This window comes from Triturus cristatus, chromosome 8 (genome assembly GCF_964204655.1).
Source record: "Triturus cristatus chromosome 8, aTriCri1.1, whole genome shotgun sequence".
Classification (NCBI taxonomy): domain Eukaryota; kingdom Metazoa; phylum Chordata; class Amphibia; order Caudata; family Salamandridae; genus Triturus; species Triturus cristatus.
In genome coordinates, this window is record NC_140591.1 from 180,502,606 (window position 1) to 180,523,533 (window position 20,928).

Sequence of the window (20,928 nt, forward strand, 5' to 3'; positions counted from 1 at the left end):
GTTAACATCTTTAAGGTGTAAACGCCAAAAAGGTTTAGGAATCAAATTAGATCCTAACATCGATGAACAAGTGCTATTGCTTGACCGATCTATAGCAGGAGCATGGCCCCAACCTCAAGCATCTCCAGTGACCAAGATCTTCCTCCTCATCGCATCTCTTTCATCGTGGGCTTGCATCTTTGGTGAGCTGTTCGAGGTCCTCTAGTGACTCCAGTGCCCCCGGCCTGTGGGTCCCCTTCGTATTCTTTGGGCTCCCCTTATTGCTAGGGGCCTGCCCTGACTCCCCTGCTTGTGGTGACTCTCCTGGAACTTGCTGGTCCCAACATTGCACCTTTCTCCACTTCCACGTTGGTTGCAGTTGCCAATGCTTGTTGGCGCTCCCGCCGGACATCGGCCCCTGAACTCTCGACATCCGACGTGGGACAGCTCATGTATGGCTCCTGGTCTTCCACAGTGTTGCCTGGTCCACACAGCTGCAGTTCTAAGGTCATTGTCGGCTCTACTGCAGCACCCGACATCAGTGGGCATTCATCTTCCATGCCTCCTGGTCATTCCTGAGTGGCACAGACTCTGTCCCCTCTACTTGCAGGTTCTTCACATCTTGAATCCACCTTTGGGTTCCACCGGACGCTTTCACCTTCTCCAGCAGCAGCACCTTTGTGAAGTCCCCCATTTAATGGGCGGCAGTTTCCGACGCCACTTCATACCTATGGACCCGGTTTCCCTGGGGCAGGTATCCTGGTTCCTAAGGTATCCACAGGTGAGGTGGCTCTCCAACCTTCTGTCTTCCACAGGGTTTCTTCAGGGTCCACTGGGAAGTGTCTTTCTTCTTTAAAATTGCAACCGCGACTTACCCATTGACTTGTATTGATCACGCAGTCGTGTTCTCGCTCTGCACACGGCCCCCGTGGGGCTCCTGGTTACCTACCTTGGGTGGTTCCTTGGGTCCCCGACACTTCTACGTCTTCTGGGTTTAGTCTTGACTTGAGTCGTTGGTTACATACCACTATTTTGGTATATAGTTTGGTCTCCCCCCTGGGGACCACTGTTTATTATGGGCTACTTACCTGTTTCTATTGAAACGTATTGTGTATATCTCCGACTAGGAGATACCAGTATGTGTTAATGAGTGTTATATATTAAATACATATTTTTATAAATGTATTGTGAGGTTCTTTTTCACTTAATCTTTATCAGTAAGACTATGTTCTGGTGAAACAAGCTGCTTTACACTCCTTTTGTACTAAGCCTGAAGGCTCCTCTCCACAACTACTACTTAGAGAGTTTTTTAAGGTTGTCTAAGACCACTAAAATCACCATAAGGGTTGTCTGGATTGGTGTAAGGTGCCCACTTACATAATTTGGCCGTGTCAAACCTTCAGATGGTGCAGGTAAGTCTGGAGTTCATGTCTCTGAAAGAGTGGTCCATTGTCTGTTATTTTTGGATGGTAGCCCAAAGGTGCACATACCTTTTCTAGCTTGGGTTTTATATATTTAAATATTATGGCCGCTACAAGCCACAAGTTCCAGTAGTGGAAATGGCAAATATTTGTTGTCTTTCATGACTAGCATATTTCTTCCATCAAGGAAGCTCCCAAAATCTGTGCTCATATAGGTCCAGGGGGATGTACTTGGCACTTCCACAATGACTGGACTGGGTTGTTCAGGTTCACTGTTCATTTTTTTTTTTACATTTTTTATTTTATGCCATCAGGTACATCTTTAAACAGACAAGCAGATTAAGCGAGAGAAGAAGAAAAGAAAAAAAAAAGGAAGAGAGAAGCCGTATACATCAGTCTTAGAAAAATCAGAATTAAAAAAACATGAAAAAATTAAGCAAAAAGAAGCATAAAAGAACATTCACATTTCAGATCTTCCCTTTACCCTATTTCCTTTCTCTTCCCTAGCTCGCCTTGACTTTTTCCCAGCCATTTAGATAGTGGAGCCCAGATCTTATCCCTTTTCTTCCTAGCACGATGGCCCTTGTTTTTATATAGAGCCATTTCCATATCATATATATATTCAATAGACAAAGCCAGAGTGTATATACCGGTGGTTCCAAGTCTTTCCAAGCTGTAGCTATTAGTAGCCTAGCGACCGCTATTGAAACAAAAACGAAATCCCTATGTGCTGATACTAGTCCGATTCGACTATCATACCCTAATAGCATCAGCGAAGCACTAATTTCGATTGCACAATTAATCGACTCATGCCAAACATTTTCTATATCCTTTTTTAAAGGGATCAGAGTTTTACATGCATAAAACATATGAGTAATGTCCGCTGGGCTATGGTGACATCTGGGGCACTGATTGTTATCTCGTTTTCCCCACCCAAAAAGTTTTGCTGGGGTGTAATATAGGTTGAAAAGGGTTTTATAGTGTTGGGCTTGAAGACTTGCAGCCAAAAATATATTCTCGCCCAATTTTAATGACATATCTATATTTATGTCGTCGTCCCCTAGTTTTGATGCCCACTTTTCTCCACATCATCAGGTATTGTTTCCATTAGTATTTTGTAAAACTCCCCAATCCTCCCTTTTCCCCGATATACCTTAATGTTCCTCTTGAAGCCAAGATGGCGGCAGGCTAGGCTAGGCTGCCGCAGAAGCTCGATGGTGTGATCCAGTGACCCCCCACTTGTAGAATATGACCGCCCGCCTAAGTCAGCCCTGGAGATGATCGGCTTTACTGAGAATATCATCCTTGATAACAGAGGAGAAAGGATTAATTACTGCGAAATAGTTTTGAAGGCTACATCGGAAGCCGTGGTTCTTACCTGCTGGCAGATTTGGCGTACGGTGACCTCCGGGATTACTACAAGTCGCGAACAGAGAGGATCCCCAAACACTTGGATAGCAGGACAGTGTTGCACGAGTCACGAAGCAATAAACCCGAAGGCCAGGGCGAAAGTGGGAGCCAAGGACACAATCGACGATACCCCCCTCCAGGAAAAATGAGCAGTATATCGGCAAAACCCTCTCGTAAGCTGGAGGACGGCGCAACCACTGCGGGAGGAGGTGCGACGCGACCGCCAGGACGATACAGGCAGAATTCGACCCGGAAGGACTGCCCGGGAAGAGGAACGCCCCAGCAACTACCAGCCGGTCCTAGCGTAATGGAGCTGCTAACGAATAGCCGGGAGAAACAAGCAAAGCAGGCAAACTGTGGTGAAAAGGAAAAGACCAGTGACGCGTTGCAGGAGGGACTGGATGTGGTGAGAGATGGCCCTGCGAGTCAAGACACTACACCTGAGTGTCCTCCTGAGGTAACTGACAAAACAGAGTTGGTGATGGCAGGGGGGATACCGTGGTTATATCTGGTACATCTTTAGCTTCTAAAACAACGAATGAGGTAATGATGGAGGATAACTTGGAGACTGATGGGACCTGGGGTGATCAAAATGAGGAGGCTGTAATTGACATTAACGCTGCTCCAGTGGGTATATCCGATGAGGAGACAGGGCAAGCTGAGGGAGACCAGACACCGCAATTACAGTTGCAGCACGCAAAAGGCAAGCAGGTTAAGGGGGGTCGTGACCATGGTCATGGTAAACCCAAACAGATAACCCTGACATATTTGAATAAGGGTGAATTAAGACCAGCCCAGTCCTGCAGTAAGGAAGCAAGCTCAAGCCTCTCTGTGCTAAAGACTAAAATAACGGATGATGCATCCCATGTGCGATCCAAGCATTTTACGCGGAAAACACAACAGGGGAAGGAGACGGACATTAAGACAACAGACTACTACTACTCTCTTTCTGAGGACACAGAATCATTGGTGGGGTCTGCCCAGTCTACAAACAGTAGTGACAGTGAAGCGGAAGAAGATAGTGAAAGCCCACATGACACCAGTGGTAGAGACTCCGCAACCACGATACAGAGGTTAGCTAAATCTTTGACAGCCACAAACCGAACAAAAGGGGTAACACAAGATTTAAACTGGGATTATTCATCCACTAGTCACCTAGTGGGGGGTAAACCCGAAACACCCTCTAATGCGGGATCAGTGACTACGGCAACCCTGGACGCAATACTGTAGTCGGTTATGGCACACAGGGATGAATCTAAACAGGATAATAGGCGATCCCAGGCTGCCATTCGGAAGATCCAAGGCTCAGTGCGAGATTTCGGATCGCTTAACAGATCTCGAGACAAGAACGGGTAATATGGAGACGGAGCTGATGGCAACACAGCAGCAGACCACCTCTCATGAGGCCAGACTTGTAGATATACAGTGGAAACTTGAAGACCAGGAAAACCGCCAACGAAGAAATAATCTGCGGTTCCTGGGTATCCCCGAAGACAGAGGTCCGGCGGATATCAGAACCTATATGGTTGACCTGTTAGCCAAGGCATTCCCCGAGATCGAAGGATGGAACTGGGATCAGGAAGTCCAACGTGCACATAGGGTCCCAATAGCTCAGAAACAACAGACAAGTGCCGCTACAAGACCTCGGGCCGTGCTCGTCTTTTTTGGAAACTATCTCCTACGACAGTCTTTTTTTGAAAAAGCTAGACCAGATCGTAAAAGACTGATGGAGGATGTGGAATTTTTTACAAGACCGGACTTCTGCCATGTGACGGTGGCTACGGCAGATGATCAATTCTTTTCAAGAAAAGGGAGCTCAGGCATTCCTCCTGAACCCTGCAAAATTAAAAATTATAATTGGGGATAGAGTCCGTTTTTTCACATCAGAAATTAAAGCCAAGGAATTTTTGGAGGAGCTAAGTAGAAAAAGTTAGAGTGGGTAGTTGAGATTTTGATATCATGTGGTAAGCCAGGGAATGAGGGAAAGCACACGGGGGTGGTGCGATATGAAGAACGTATAAACTAATAGATGGATAAGAAACCAAGATATTAGGTCTTTCACAAGGACTTTTCTTTTTTGGGATGTATTGATTATTGATAGACCAGAAATTGGGGGGGCCACTAGGATCATGTCAAGAGCTGTCACATCACTACTAGACCACGGTCTAGTGGCTTTCATGGGTGGGTTGAGGGCAGGGTGGGATGGAAGGGGCGGGAGGGGTGGATGGGGGACAGGGAGGATGGGGGAAGAAACGCCAATTCAGGTACATAAAGTTGAATAGAACTAGAATCTTAGAAAAGGAAGGAATGAATAAAAGATGGAATGTTAAATTATGAAGATGGTATAATTTCACAGTAAAGTATGGATAAATTACTGATCTGTTCAGTTAATTTTGCAGGCTTGAATGATAGAGCTAAAAGAGCAAAAGTGTTTGAAATTTTGCGATTTATTGCCCTGGAAATTATTTGTCTACAGTAGACCCATATCCCGTGGAATAACCATGGGATAACTATGGGATAATAGGATATGATTTGGCAGTATGCTCCTCACAGACCTCAATGATTAGAGGTGTAGCAATATTTATTAAACGTCAAGCAGGCATCATTAAGCGGACTTTGGCAGATAAATGGGGTAGATGGGCCATTATAACGTTAAGTACTGGTGTAACTATTGTGGCTGTTTATGCATCAAATCAGGATGATCCAGAGCTAGAATTGGAGTTTTCTACATGGTCAAACCCACTAATAGTATGTGGTGACTTTAATATTCATTCTGATAGCTTAAAGGTGGTGGGGGAGAAATATAAGGGACGCAAGCCACGGGTGAATCAGCCTATAAATAATTTTAAGTCTAGTCATGGCCTGGTAGATGTATGGGTATCTAAGAAGGATTCAGATCCTGGGCATAATTATTTTTCATACCCGCATCCAAAATACTTTCGTTTAGATTATTTTTTGATGTCTGCCAACTTATTGGGGGAAGCAGCGATCAATAAACTGCCACAAACTTTTACAATCCGCTTATGCTTAAAATAAGGGGCCAGGTCCTGGAAAAAGAACCTCACTCCTGGTCGTTTGATAAGAAATTATTGACAGACGAAAAGTTTATAAAGTATATTAAAAAGTGGACTAGAGGATTTTTTGAAATAAACCGATATAGTGCCTCACAGGCAATTGTGTGGGATACATATAAAGGATGTCTAAAGGGAGAAATAATAAGTTATGTGGGTCAACAGCGGAAAATATGGAGAAGCCAGGTCACCTCCCTAATGAGTAGGTTAACACAGCTAGAAACAGAACATACTAAATTACTATCTCAGGGGGAGGGGAATAGATTAATGACAGTTAATAACCAGATAATGATTGGCAAATCAGAGATTAATAAATAGTTTCAGATGCAAATAGCCCAGGCATACTAAGCACACCGAAAAGAGATGTATGAATATGGAGAAAAGACGGGTAAACTTCTGGCCCTCAGGACTAGACAAAAGGCCAGCCGAAATAATATAAAAGAAATTAAAAATTCGGAGGGGCAAATGGAAACGTCCTCTGCTAAGATAATGGAGGTTTTTAAGCAGTATTATAGTAAGCTATACCGACACTCAACCAGCTACGGAAGGGGAATATTCACAGCTTAGAAAATTAGACCCAGTCATATGTTTGGAATTAGAAGAAGTGATCACGCTGGAGGAGACGGTTCTAGCTTTAAATTCACTCCTCAGGGAAGGCCGCTGGCCCTGACAAAATCCCGCTAGAGTTATATAAAATGCTTCAAAGCGATTTGGCCGATTTCCTTCAGGATCTTTTTCTAGACGTTCAATACTGTGGGATCCCGCCTAATTCATGGAAGGAAACAGATATAATCATATTTCATAAAAAGGGGAAACCGCCGTCAGTACCAGGGTCATATCGGCCCATCTCACTGATAAACTCAGATGTGAAGATATACTCAAAGGTCTTAGCGACTCGGCTCCAGAAAATCATAGCCAGTTTGATCTCACCTTCGCAGCATGGCTTTGTGCCAGGAAGGGGAACAACGGATCATACTAGACGAGTAATATTTCTGCTAGATATAGCTGCAGCAGGAGGGGATGGACTGGCTGTGATTCTCTTGGATGCAGAGAAGGCCTTTGACAGAGTGATGTGGCAGTATCTGGGGGGGGCTCTAGCAGAGCGAGGGATAGGCCCCAAAATGGTAACAGCAATTCAAGCGATGTACCATCAACCTTATGCTAGATTACAAATGATGGGAATGGCATCAGGCCCGATAGAGGTGGCAAGGGGCACTCGGCAGGGATGCCCATGCTCCCCAATCCTCTTCGCTATATATCTGGATCCATTTATTAATCAGATAATAGAGAACTCTGTGATTGAACCCTATAAAACGAATGGATATGAGACAAAAATACTTGCATATGCAGACGACATCGCTGTAGTTACATCAAACCCAGCAACAGCAATAGGAGAAGTCGAGAGAATGGCAGAGGAATTTGGGAGTAGATCAGGTTATTGTCTGAATAAAGGAAAGACCCAGATAATCTCTACTAGACAGGGAAATCTACAAGATCAGCGGCAGACAGATATTGCAACTTATCTTGGGGTAAAGATTGTACCTGATATGGATATATTATGGGCAAATAATATTGATCCAGTACTAGAGGATATATCCTCCAAGCTTCGAAGGTTGGATAAATTACACTTAAAGATAGTGGGCAGAGTTAATGTCCTAAAAATGAAGATCTTCCCTAGAATACTGTATTTATTTCGAGCAATCCCCTTAGAATTATCGGCTAGTACATTCCAGAAAATGAACTCAATCTTTACCAACTTTATTTGGAACTATCAAAAAACAAGACGGGCTCTGAGGACATTGACTCTGCCACGAGAGAGAGGGGGATGGGCTGCTCCAAATCTATATTATTATTATTTGCCAACCTTCCTGCAAGAAATGGGCGATCTGCTGGGAGCAGATAGGCGTGTGGGTGAGGATGGCTTACCCTCTATATATCAACTTGCCGTGGGGAAAGAAGCAGCAGGGCTCCTCCTCAGACAGCTAGAACCTAAGTATTATAAAAAAAAACTTGCTCCAAATGCTTGAAATCCGCCAGAACGGTATGGAGCAAAATAAGTAAAATTATGAACATCCCAAAATGTAATAGATATACCCCATTGTGGGGAACCACGATTTTTCCAGCTGAACTCTCGGATAATATGGCTAGAGAGTGAGCACAGGCAGGCATGCAGCGAGTTGGGAACCTACTCAATGATAAGTTAGACATACTGCCGTTTCAAGAACTGGCTCAGAAATTTGAGATTAATAATAGATCACATTTTAAATATATTCAAATAAGGGGATGTATAAAGAATCAAGCCAAGAAGCAGGAAAACTTCAGAGTAGTACCGTTAATGGATAAGATATATCGGGGAACAGGTTCACTGTTCAGTTGATACGCATTGCACCCCTAAACAAAATCTTCAACTTGCTGGTTCATCCTCGGAAAGCATAATTGTTTTCTCAAGAGGGATTTAGTCTTTGCGGTGTATTGGTTCCCTTGGTGGCCAAGAGCAGAGACTGTCTCTTCCATGATATGGGCATCAACAATTCCCCTACCGCTCAATATGTGCGCCTCTTCAGTGGCACTAAGGTTGGACCTGGCTCTCCAAAGCTCCTTCACTATTTCTTTGGACCTCAAGCCATACTTCTGCAGTTGCTTGAGAAAAGTCTTCCACTTGTGTTGTCGGAGCATCTCTGCTACCTTTTGCAGGCTTTCATCTTTGCCAGTCTCGAAGACAGAATCACTGAGCCTTAACGCCTGTGGGCACATGGCCCTCATGGTTTGACAAATGTACTCTGGTATTTCCCACCTGTAGAGTGCCCACTTCCCAACAGTCTTGGGGATGCAGTGAGAGGAAATCTGGGGGATTGTCAGCTCCTGACCTGTACACAGCATCCAATTGGTGCAGCTGCACCACCCATTTCTTGATCCTCGGGAGGACACACTGGGTAGGTGCCTTGAAATAAGTTTACCAAGGATTTGGGATCAGTAATGGCTATGAAATTCTTCCGGTAGGAGAACAAGTGCTGCCAGCTCCTTCCTCTTGATATGGGCGTACTGAGACTTGACATAAGTGAGGGCTCGGATCTGAAATGCTGCTGGCTTCCATGCACCTTTAGCATTTTCTTCCATGAGGAAGGCACCCAGCCCCACTGGGCTGGCATCCACTTCTCAGTGTTCCGTCAAGGGTTGAAGTAACTCATCGTCATGTCATGAAAGAGTACTGTCTTGAGTTTCTTTAATGATTGGTCTTGAAGTTCATTCAATTCCCACTTGTTTTGTGCCTTTGTGATATTCCTGATGGGCTTGGACAGAGTTGCAAGGTTAGGGATGAAGCTGTCCCATAATTAGCCATCCCTAAGAAACTCCACTTCTGTGGCAGACATGAGTGCAGGAGCATTTTTCATGTCACTGGACTTTTTTGGGTCAACGCGGATAACTTCTTTTGAGAAAAAGTACCCAAAGTACTCTAGCTGGTTCTCTAGCAATCTACACTTGTCTCGATGTAGCATTAAACCACACCCTAAAAGCCTGTTCACCCTTGTTTTGCTCCTTGGCATGCTCGTGCAAAATGGTTGAATTTTCTACAATTAGAACAAATTGTTCCTTGCACTGGACACTGTGCCAGTGGGTGTGGACCTCGTCCACAGTTACTGTAGAGACCCTAGTTCAGTGGGATTTCATCTCCAGTTGTGATGGTTTTGGGGAGGTTCTTAAAAAGCTTGAACATTTCCTCTACTGCAAAGTGAAGCATTCCTCTCGCGGGTTGCTTAAAGAAATTGTTTAGTCTGTTCAACCAGGTCTTCCAAAAGTGTGCCATTGTGGCTGGGTCAACAAGCTCACTGAATGGGGGAAAGGCCCCTGAAATCAGTGTTATGTAAATCCATAATGGATGTGGGGCGTTGGGGCTATGCCAGCCCCAGCACAGTTAAGGTCCTGCGCCTGTGCGTTATCTTGATGCTGATCATCTATCATGACTATCATGCTGTAATAAAAGAGCCACTCTTGTGGATTGGCACCCTATGATAAGCTCCGACTACCACCATTTTAACTGACATTAGTGTGTTATTTTGCCCTAGCCCTAATGTAGGATGGTCCTGCATATGCCTGCTTCTCTCCTGTCCTGCAATTTTGCTATCTTTAAGTGGGAGCTGTCACGGAGTGGAACAGTCTTGCCAAGAACAGAGCATGTGGGATGTGCATTTAAAGGTGTGAGTGAGAGAGAGAGGTGTGGAATGTACTCTTTGGTCACGAAGTGCAGTGTTGTGGGCGGTGGTGCACACATGTGCTTGGTGTTGTACATTGGTGAGAATTATGAGTTCTTACTATTGGCTTTGACATGACTCTGCCTTGCTTCAGTTATTCTGTGTGCACAGTGGTGCTTGCAAGTTGTTTGGGTTATGAGAATTATGAGTGCTTACTATTGACTTTGACATGGCCTCATGTCATCTTGCTTTCTGACTTTACCTTGCTTCAAACTTTTCTGTGTGCATAGTGGTGCTTGCATGAGAATTATAGGTGCTTACTATTGGCTTTGACATGGCCTCATGTCTTCTTGTTCTCTGATTTTACCTTGCTTCTGCGTGCAAAGCAGTGCCTGCGATTCATATTCAAGGTCTTTCTGCTCCTCACTTGTTTTTCGCACCTCACTAACTAGAGGGAACTGGATATTGTCTTTGGAATGTACAACTCTGTCTCGGAGTCAGATTTTGGCCTCTTTGTACAAAGTTACGCAAAAGAAAAATGCATTTGAGTGGGTAGGGCAGCAGCAGACTGCATTTGAATTAGCAAAAGAGGCTATACAGCACGCTTTGGATATGTGGCCAGTACGACAGGGGGATGCTGAACTGAAAGTAACAGTGCAAGGACCATACACTAACTGGAGTTTGTGGCAGAAGCAGGGAAGAACAAAAGTACAGTTAGGGATTTGGGCAAAGAAACTGCCAGATGCTGGAGAGCGGTCCCATCTCTTTGAAAAACTTTTGCTTGCATGCTATTGGGCTCTAGTGGATACTGAGCAATTGACCCTAGGGCACGGTGTGATTCTGAGACCTGAAATTCCAATAATGCAGCGGGTCATGAGTTCTCCCAAAACTCACAGAATTGCACATGCGCAGGAAGCCAGCATAATCAAATGGAAGTGTTATATACAGGATAGGGCCCGAGTAGGTCCCAAAGGCACCATGGTGTTGCATGAGCAGGTGGCGCAGGTGCCAATGGAAGAGACAAAGGTGTTGCATGATGTACCTGAAATACAGGAGACTCCTGTAAAGTGGGGTGAGCCATTTAGCAAAGCATGTGTGGTTTACTGATGGTGCAGCCAGGTATGTAGGTGCTAAGAGGCGCTGGAAGGCGGTGTCATACAATCCTGTGACCCAGAAATTCTTGACCACTACTAGAGAAGGAAAGAGTAGCCTGTTCGCAGAACTATACGATGAGTATCAAGCTTTGAAACAAGAACTGCCAGGAAAATGTCATATTTACACTGATTCACGGTCCACTGCCAATGGGTTAGCAACTTGGCTTCCCACGTGGCATGCTCATAATTAGATGATAAATGCAAAGGAGGTGTGGGGCAAGGAATTGTGGAAAGAGATTTGACCATGTTGACACAAAGTACAGTTACTGTGTATCATGTAGATGCTCATTGCTCCACTGACTCACTTGACCGCTATTTTAATTCCCTCACAGATGAAAACGCTAAGATTTCAGAGGCTGAGGTGACAACGCAGGATTCTGACTTGGTTGGGATTGCGAAGTGGGCACATCAGAAATGCGGACACTTTGGAGAACAGATTACTAGCAGGTGGGCAGAGAATAGAGGGATACACATTCCCCTAGACTTGATTAAAACCGTGATTTTGCAGTGTCCTGTTTGTCAGCATGCCCGACATAGATCAGTCCCACAGATAGTGAGAGGTCAGCTAGGTAGAGGAAAATTACCAGAGCAGATAGAGCAGCTGGAATGCCTTGGGCTTCTGTCAGTTGATAAAGGGAGTACATATTCAGCAGTGAGTGGAGAAATAGTCAGGAAGGAGACTGCCTCACCCCTTCTTGCTGTGTAAGAAAAAAGAGAGTTTCACTCCAATACCAAGAATTTAGAGGCTGAAGCGTGGGTAGAATTCTCAGACAATTCCCCAGAGCCAGCAGTGAACCGTGCAGACAGGAATGATAATATTGTACTTTCAGCAATGCAAAACAGGGACAGGAAAAACGTGCGCTTTTTGAAAAATGTTTCTTGCAAGAAGAGTGATGCTTGTTTCTTTTCCAGGTCATCATACTGTGACGTGTTGGTGAGCCTGATGTTGGTATATGTGTGCCCCATATGGATGGGACACCCCCTTTCTCCCCCCCCCCCCCAAGCCCGGAGGGATCACCGGACAGTGCAAGCTGACGTCCTGTGGCTGAACAGACCAGATGGGGACCTACTTTGCCAAAACCAGTAAACTCATTTAGTGGAGATGAAGTTAAATGCAAGAGGGCTGTGTGTTTTTCACACAGGACTGTTTGTTTAAAGAGAAAACAGAACAACATGCTTTCACACAGAAGGACTATTTGTTTAAATGAAAAAGAACGACAAAAATGTTTTCTGAGTTAGAGACAAAAAAAATAAACTGTTGATGTTGCTTTTATTTTTTAGCACTAAATATATCGGTATGGCTGTTTCAACAGTAGAAGTTCCTGTATTAGCCATTTGAGACATTAGGAGCATTACTAAGTTCATATGCATGATTCTATCTGCACCATTTATTTTGTGTATCCATCAAACATTTATTTTTGCTGAGTATCCAGATATGCATAAGCTATTTTGACATGCCGTAATGTGAATATCACATGCTTTTATGATTTTATAGTATTATATTTGTTGCTGCTTCAACATGTATTTAGGAAATGTAGTTCCTTACTCACAGTTGTGTATTTCAGTTATGAAATGTAGTCTTTCAATCATAGTTGTGTTTTTCAGTTATGAGATGCAGTCTTTCGATCATAGTTGTGTTTTTCAGTTAAGAAATGCAGTTCTCCAGTCATGGCTGTGTTTTCAGTTACAACTTGCTTTGCATTAATTATCACATGCCTTTATGATTTCATAGTTTTATATTTGTGTCTTTCAGTTATGTAATGAGGTTTTTTCACTTGTAGTTGTGTTTTCAATTAAGGAATGTCGTTTTTGAATAATTTTTGTTCTTTCAGTTAAGAAATGTAGTTTCTCTACAGTTTTTGTGTCTTTCAATTGGGTAATGCAGATATTGAGCCTCCAGTTAAGAAATGTAGTTTTTAACATAGTTGTGTCTTTAATTAAGAGATTCAGTTTTTGCTATATGTGAATGATGATAGTCGAAGGTCATGGGGTGGAATGTAATAAAATAGCCACTCATGTGATTTGGCACCCTAAGATGACCTCTGACTACCACCATTGTAACTGACTTTAGTGTGTTATTTTTCCCTAGCATTAATGTAGGATAGTCCTGCATATGCCTGCTTCTCTTCTGTCCTGTAATCTTCGTGTCTTTCAGTGGGAGCTGTCACGGAGTGGAACAGTCTTGCCAAGAGCAGAGCATGTGGGATGTGCATTTAAAGGCGTGAGTGAGAGAGAGAGGTGTGGAATGTACTCTTTGGTCACGAAGTCCAGTGTTGTGGGCGATGGTGCACACATGTGCTCGGTGTTGTACATTGGTGAGAATTATGAGTTCTTACTATTGGCTTTGACATGGCTTCATGTCATCTTGCTTTCTGACTCTGCCTTGCTTCAGTTCTTCTGCGTGCACAGTGGTGCTTGCAAGTTGTTTGGGTTATGAAAATTATGAGTGCTTACTATTGGCTTTGACATGGCCTCGTGTCATCTTGCTTTCTGACTTTACCTTGCTTCAAACTTTTCAGTGTGCATAGTGGTGCTTGCATGAGAATTATAGGTGCAAACTGTTATTTTGGCAGTAACTGCTCAGAATCTGCATAATTTAGTCCACCCATTGATGTCTTATTTAGTTTGTCACCATTAGTGTGTGCAACCTGCATTTGTTTACGGTAATGTGCACACCATTATTTTGGCAGTAACTTTTTTAGTGTGTGCATCATTTCTTTTTTCAGTATATTTTTGGGTTTAGAGGACGAAGTATTACACACAATCTGTTCTACCTTCGTTTTTAGTCAATCCTGAGGATCCTCCAATTCCATTGGAAGAGTGGATCGATGGTTTCAAAATATATATGTTGACTGCAGGTAACGAAAGGCTGGCAGATGAAAGGAAACAAGCCATATTGTCGTACTCATTAGGAAAAGAGGGTTTGAGGATATATCGTACGCTACCAGATATCCCTGCTATGGAGGAAGGAGATTATTTGTCATTAAATGCAAAATTTATGAACAACTTGATTTGTATTTTGGCAACAAAACTAGTATTATTCTTGAATGCTACAAGTTTTTCTCTTGTGTGAAGACAGCTGATTAATCTATTGATGAGTTTGTGACTGGCTTAAGAGCCCTCTAAGTCAATTGTGCTTTCAAGGGGAATCATTAGGTGTAAATTTGTGATCAGTTAATGATGCATACGTCAAATGTTGCAATTCAGAAAAAGTTATGGAGTAATCGCACTTTGTTAGATGCTTTAGATAGTGTCAGATGTGAAGAATTAACTAACAAGTGTGTCAAAGCCCTGAATGAGGATAAGGTGAAGGATGATAGTGGTCATGATGAGTCAAAAGTTAGCGTGGTGAAAGGCAGGTTTAAAAGTGAAAAACCAAATAATGAAAAACCAGGTAGTGAATATAGCTGACAAATTTAAAGGGAAGTGTATAGGTGTACAGAGGAATGTGTGTATCAGGTGCGGTAGCTGGAACCATTTGGCGAATGATAAGTCATACCCTGCAAGGAATATAACTTGTTTACATTGCAAGAAGTTGGGTCATTATGCACACATGTGTAAAGGGTCAGGTTCTAAGTATGTAGGGGTAGTTTAGGACAGTAATGAGGGCATGAGGGGCGATGAGTTGAATGTTGATCAAATTTTATGTGTTGTAGGCAAAGATACTGGGGGGGATTCCGAGGAATTTGATGAACAGGTGTGAGTGTGAGAGAGAGAGACTCCAAGTGTGTGATTGAAATTGATGGTAATCTTTTTTCAATGTTGGGTGATTCCTAAGCTAGATATACCATTATATCTGAGGTGTTGTGTAGTTCCTATCAATCTGTAGGACCTGCGTATTGTTCAGACAACATAAACTAAACTAGGGGGACGGTGTCAAGACTGATTCCAGACCCCCTGCAGGATATGTTAGCCTATAGAACAGCTAGCTCACTGTGCCACCGTATGCCCTCCTAACCTACAAGGGAGGGAATGATTTCCTACAACCACTGAACGTGACAACCCTGATTCCTCAGGGATCGTGTAAACAGTACAGAAACTTGTTATCAGAGAAATATACGGGGAATACACAGTGGGACGTTTTCAATAATATTTATTGAACCAACGTTATTCTTGCATAAAATGCAATGATTAGTAGAAAGAAGCAGATAAACGTGATTACAAGCACCGAAAGCGTAAATAGTAGATATAGTTCTACCATGGTGCTAAACAATTGTATATATGCAGGCATATAAACAAGGCAGTAATCTAACATACTCTCTTATGCGAACCCTACTCTAAGTGTACCTAGAGTGTGTGTAGGTGTAGAGCCAAGAATCCCCCCAAGGGACGATCCAACCCCAATACCTAATGGGATAGAGTGAAGGACCCCGTCTTGGTCACAAACTGGACACCCCTCATGAGATGTCAGGTTGCCACATGGTTATTTCTCAGCATGCAAGGTCACTCGGTGTCAGCAGATGTACCTCTTCACTAATCTATCTGGATGTTCATCTTTTATAATAGAAAGCAGCCTTGCAATGTACGCATAGATTAGTGATGTTATGGATATATAGATAGCCCTGTTGCCCCGTGGATGAGGATAGTGATGACATTTGTACGTAGTGTGAAATGAGACCTTGTACATGATGTTCAGGGCGTTATGATAATGTTGTGCGAAGCTAGATGTAAAACAAGTTTCGTTTCAGAGAAACAAATCCAACATTGTTGTGCATTTAAAATGTGTGCCAAAGGTCACAGCTGGAAGTGTTATTTGTGAGGAAAATGTAAGAAAATGAGCTGCTTCGCTAAATGGGCCTAACCTGGGAATATAACAAAAGATGATTATTGTAAAAGTGACAACTTTAAAAACAAACAATTGCTTAAACCAGATGTTAAATTGAAATCATATAGTGGTGAATGTGTGGAGTTACTAGGGTTCTTCATTGCTGCAATTGCGTGTAAGAACAAGGAAATTTCGAGGAGGGTGTACATTGCTAAAAAGGTTTAGCAATGTTTGGTTTAATTCACCAATCTGCCATGGGTATACAGTTGTACCCGGGTACCCATGAGCAGGTTGTTATGGTTGGTGCCACTACACAAGCAGAGGGAGTTGTGCAAGCATTTCCAAAGGTTTACACTGATTAGCTGGGAAAATCAAAAGGTTTCAGGCATCACATTATATTACGTCGGAGGTCTCAAAGAGTCCACAAAGTCTGGAGCTTACTGTTAGCTGTGAGGGAGGATGTCAAAGCCGAGATTAAAAAACTACTGGATCCTGACATCATCAAGGGTATTAAATCATCGGAATGGCTAGCACCTATTGTTGTTGTATGGAAACTGGATCAATCCATTAGGATATGTATTGTTCTCCGTAATCTAAATAATGCTGTTTGGGTAGATAGGCATCCTTTGCCCAACATAAATTAGATGATTGTTATGGTTGGAAAGAGCAAGTGGTTTTCCACAATGGATTTACTATCTGCTTATCACCAGATTGAACTGCATGAGGCCTTCAAACATTTAACATCTTTCATTATGCTGTTTGGCGCATATCATTTTAAGCAAATGCCATTGGGCCTGGCATCCGTGTCATCTTTTTTTCAGAGGCTGATGCAAAAGATTTTTGGTGAAACAATTGGGGTAAACTAATTCCAAGATGATATCTTGATATGTGGTAAAGATGAGGACGACCATGATGTTAAGTTGAAGGATGTCTTGGAGAGACTGCGGAACAATGGTTTAACAATCAAACTGGAGAAATGCAGAATAAAAGTCAGTAGTGTGACGTACATAGGATACACCATTGATGCCAACTGTGTTAGACCTCGAGAAAATTGGTGAACAGTATTGTCAACAGCATGGTACCGGACAGCACAGATTATTTGAAATCTTTCTTAGGGGTGATTGAGTTTTATGCTAAATTCGAAGCAAGTTTTGCCAATAAAACCAAGTGCATGAGGGGTTTGCTTAAAAAATACAATACATTTGATTGGGACGATTTGTGTCAAAAAGAGTTTGACACAATCAGAACTGAAATTGCTAATGCATCTTGTTTGAGTCGCTTTGACACAGACTGCAAAACTCTAGTTTTAACTGATGCCGGTGCTAATGGCTTCGGGGAAATTCTGGCACAAATACAGAATGTTGAAGAGGTTGTCATAGTGCATGCTTTGTGTACATTGTCAAGTTATTCTTTAATCGAAAGGAAGGTTTTGGCAGTCCCTTGGGCTGCCAGGCATTTCAGAATGTTTGTGTTTGTATCAATGTGTTTTCTACTAAGGGTTCGGGCATAATGTCACCAAGAATTGCTAGATGGGTAGCACATTTTCATGAGTAGAACTTTCCAGTGCAATCTGTGCCTGGAGTAAAGAATGTATTTTGCAGATGCATTATCAAGAAACAAGACATTGCCTGAAGCGTAAATGCATTCTGGGGATGATTTGCAGGAATTTTGATGGATTGCAAGTGTTCAATGTTTTGATGAGAAATCTGTTACTGCACACAAGTGGTTGGATGCTGTGAGGAATGATGTGGTACTGTTGAAATTGTACAAATGCATTAAGGAAGGTTGGTCTGCTTATGTTATTGGTGTAAAAGACTATTTTCAGGTTAAAGATGAATTGAGTACTGATGAATGGAGTTCAAGAACGGGACGTATGCTTATTCCTCCCGCTGTGCTGAGAGGTAAGATTGTGGAGTGTGGTCATCAAGGTCATTTAGGTAGAAATAAGACAAAAAGCAGGTTGAGGGAATTGTTTTGGTGAGCAGACATGGACAAGGATGTGGAGAATGTCATTAAAGAATGTTTGTTGTGTGGGAATAGTGATAAAATCTTGAAAACCTGCTCCTTCAGCCAGTTGAATATCCTGTTAGTGCATTGTTGAAGGTGGCCATGGACATTATGGGTATTAGGTAGACGTAACAGGTAAGCAATGGTCATGGTGGATAAGTATTCCAAATGGTTTGAGGTTGATTTCATGGGAAGTCAGTCATACAATTCAGTGAAGGTTACCGGGATGGAGTTGTTTCAGATAATGGACCCCAGTTCTGCTCTTGAGAGGTGGAGATGTATTTAAGTCAAAGGAATATTCGACATTGTAAGACCACAGTATATAATCCCAGGGCAAACGGTCATGTGGAGAGAGTGAACAGGATTGTAAAGGAGAGTATTCAGATGGCTGCGGCCAATGGGAAAAATGTGGTCGAACATATCAATCTGATGTAGTGGTTGTATAGAACAAGTATTCATTGTACCACAGGTTTGACACCATTGGAATTGTTGAGAAAGAGGAAACTCAAGTTGGAAGTGTCTATGAGGTTGATTCAGTGGAGTGCAGATATAGATGTTGAGGAACTGCAGAGGAGGGAGTATAAAAAAACAAATGTTGTATAAGGAGTATTTTGATAAGAGATGTAAAGCCCAGGAATTTGATGTGTAAGGTAAGTCTGTATTTTTCAAACTCAAAGTTGTGAAAAGGGTTGAGAGAGGTTATGTGGAGTTGAATGATGGATCTAGATGGAGTAAGAGCAGATTGGTGAAAGTGGACGATGGGTGCAGAAGGGAAGGAGTGCAGATGGAGCGGGATGAAAATCAACAAGTGAGATGTTATAATAGCCAAAAATCATTTCCTGTTATGAGTGCCCAAAGGAGCTATGTAGAGAAAAGAAAAGTAAATTTTCCTGGGAAATACATATTTTGTGTGCAGATGATGATGTGGCCACTTGCGCTGTGCATAAATAACATCTGCACCCTGCACTGTCAGTATGGGCTATGCCCATTTATTTATACCCTCAAGTGCGCGGCCTCAGATTGTATGAAGTCAGAGGGTGGTCCTTGCTCTCACAGTGTGGCTCAGTACACATACTACAGACTAGAAGGTAAATATTGATCAGCTGAGGCCAGCAGAACGGCATGGCAATCATAATCTGCTGTTTGCTTATCTGGAAGCTAGAACCCACTGTTAGTTGATCCCTGCAGACAGACAGTGCCTGTTTAGTGATCTTAGAGAAGACAGTCTCATTGTGCAACAATAAAACAAGCATTTGCAATGCAATAAGTCTTGCATTAGTGGACGTTTGAGGTACTGGTGTTCCAAATGTTAGACTTTTTTTGTCAAAAAAGATCCCAGCAGCAGTATAAGTAATAAATGAAAATCCAGAAAGCAAGGAAAGGGTGCAGTACCATAGGCTGTTACTAGGAGTCCCTGTGGAGTTGTAAAGAGACTTTTATTAGCCACAGAGGGCACTGCACGCTTAGTGCAATTATAAAGAGAAAAATTGCAGCTGAACATATGTTTCCATTTGTTTTTATTGGAAGTGAGATTTTTGTTACCTTGCGTTTTAAAAATGCACCTTTGTTTTTTATTTATTTTAGAAACAACGCTAAATGAACAAAATGGTGCCTTTATTTTTTGGGGTGTGTGGTCGAGCTATCAACTGTCGTGGCTGCATGGCGATGAAGGTCTGAAACCAACAACCTCTATCCTGAAGGTCGCGGCATCCATCACAGCCTCTGCCTACCAGCATAAGGGAGTTATATACACCACACGGCCTGAGGAATGCGGCGATCCTCCTGCCGACGAACGTGGCTCCCTCGGGCAACTTAAAACTGCAGCAGTGAAAGCGCGGCTCAGCCCACCTCGGAGGCCCCGCTGCGACTGGTAGTGGATGAGCCCGAGGCCAGGCCAATGGTGCCTCGCTGGGCCCCTCTCTACCCTTTTCCAGCACCTCCGGACCTGCAGAGCAGGTTGCAGCGGCTCAGAGTGTAGGGGGGCCACCCCGACCCACATCGGAGACCTCGCGGTGACAAGGGCCACAGGTGAGCCTGAGGTGGTGTTGATGACATCCCCCCAGGCCCACCTGCTGGACCAGGGGCAGGCTTGGGCTCGCTGGCAGGCATCGCGCCTAACTGACCCTTTTCTGCTGGGACCTTCTGTGGCCTGAATTGGATGTACTGGTGTGCTTAGCTGGGTGTGCCCTGTGCCTCCGTTTGCCTTGGCTGGCCTCCCTTGGTGTGGTGCTGCCTACCACATGGACTCCAGCGTCTCCTTATCAACAGCACCGCCCTGACACTCGCCTGCCGCAGGGTTATCGGCAGCTTGAGGCTGGAGTGCTGGTTCATCCCACCGCAGTGAGTTCATATCTGCTACCCTTTGGCTGTTCATATACCGCATCAGCAGTGACATTACCACCCTGCTTCCCTCATTATTGGCACTTCCCCCTCTGTGGGCGCCTCTGACTGTTCAGGATCTGAGCAAGGAACACTGTCCACAGTAGTGCCACAAGTTACCTCTCCTCTCGCCAACCTCCTGTTTGCCACCTGGTGCTCCACACCTGCAATCCCTGGTCTCTCTCCAGATGCTCCTCAATCACGTGACGCGGAGACCCTAAATAGCGCCAGCTCTCAATTTATTGGCCTAAGTCGGTGGGCCGTCCTGGTCTCTCATTGGACGTCGAGGACGACAACGACCCTGCCAATCATGCTGACCCTCCACCGAAGGTATGGTAGCCATCTTGGCCGAGCAGCGGGCCGGCTTTTGTTCTATTGATGCACATTTTGGCACCCTCACGTCCCAACTCAACCATATGGAGAGCACCTGGATTGGCATGACACACGTATTGATGCCGCGGAGGAGCGGATCTCCACCCTGGAGGATACCTAAGCTTTGTTGACTCATAGGCTAGAGAAAACGGAGCGTCTCCTAAAAGCTGTTGCCATTAA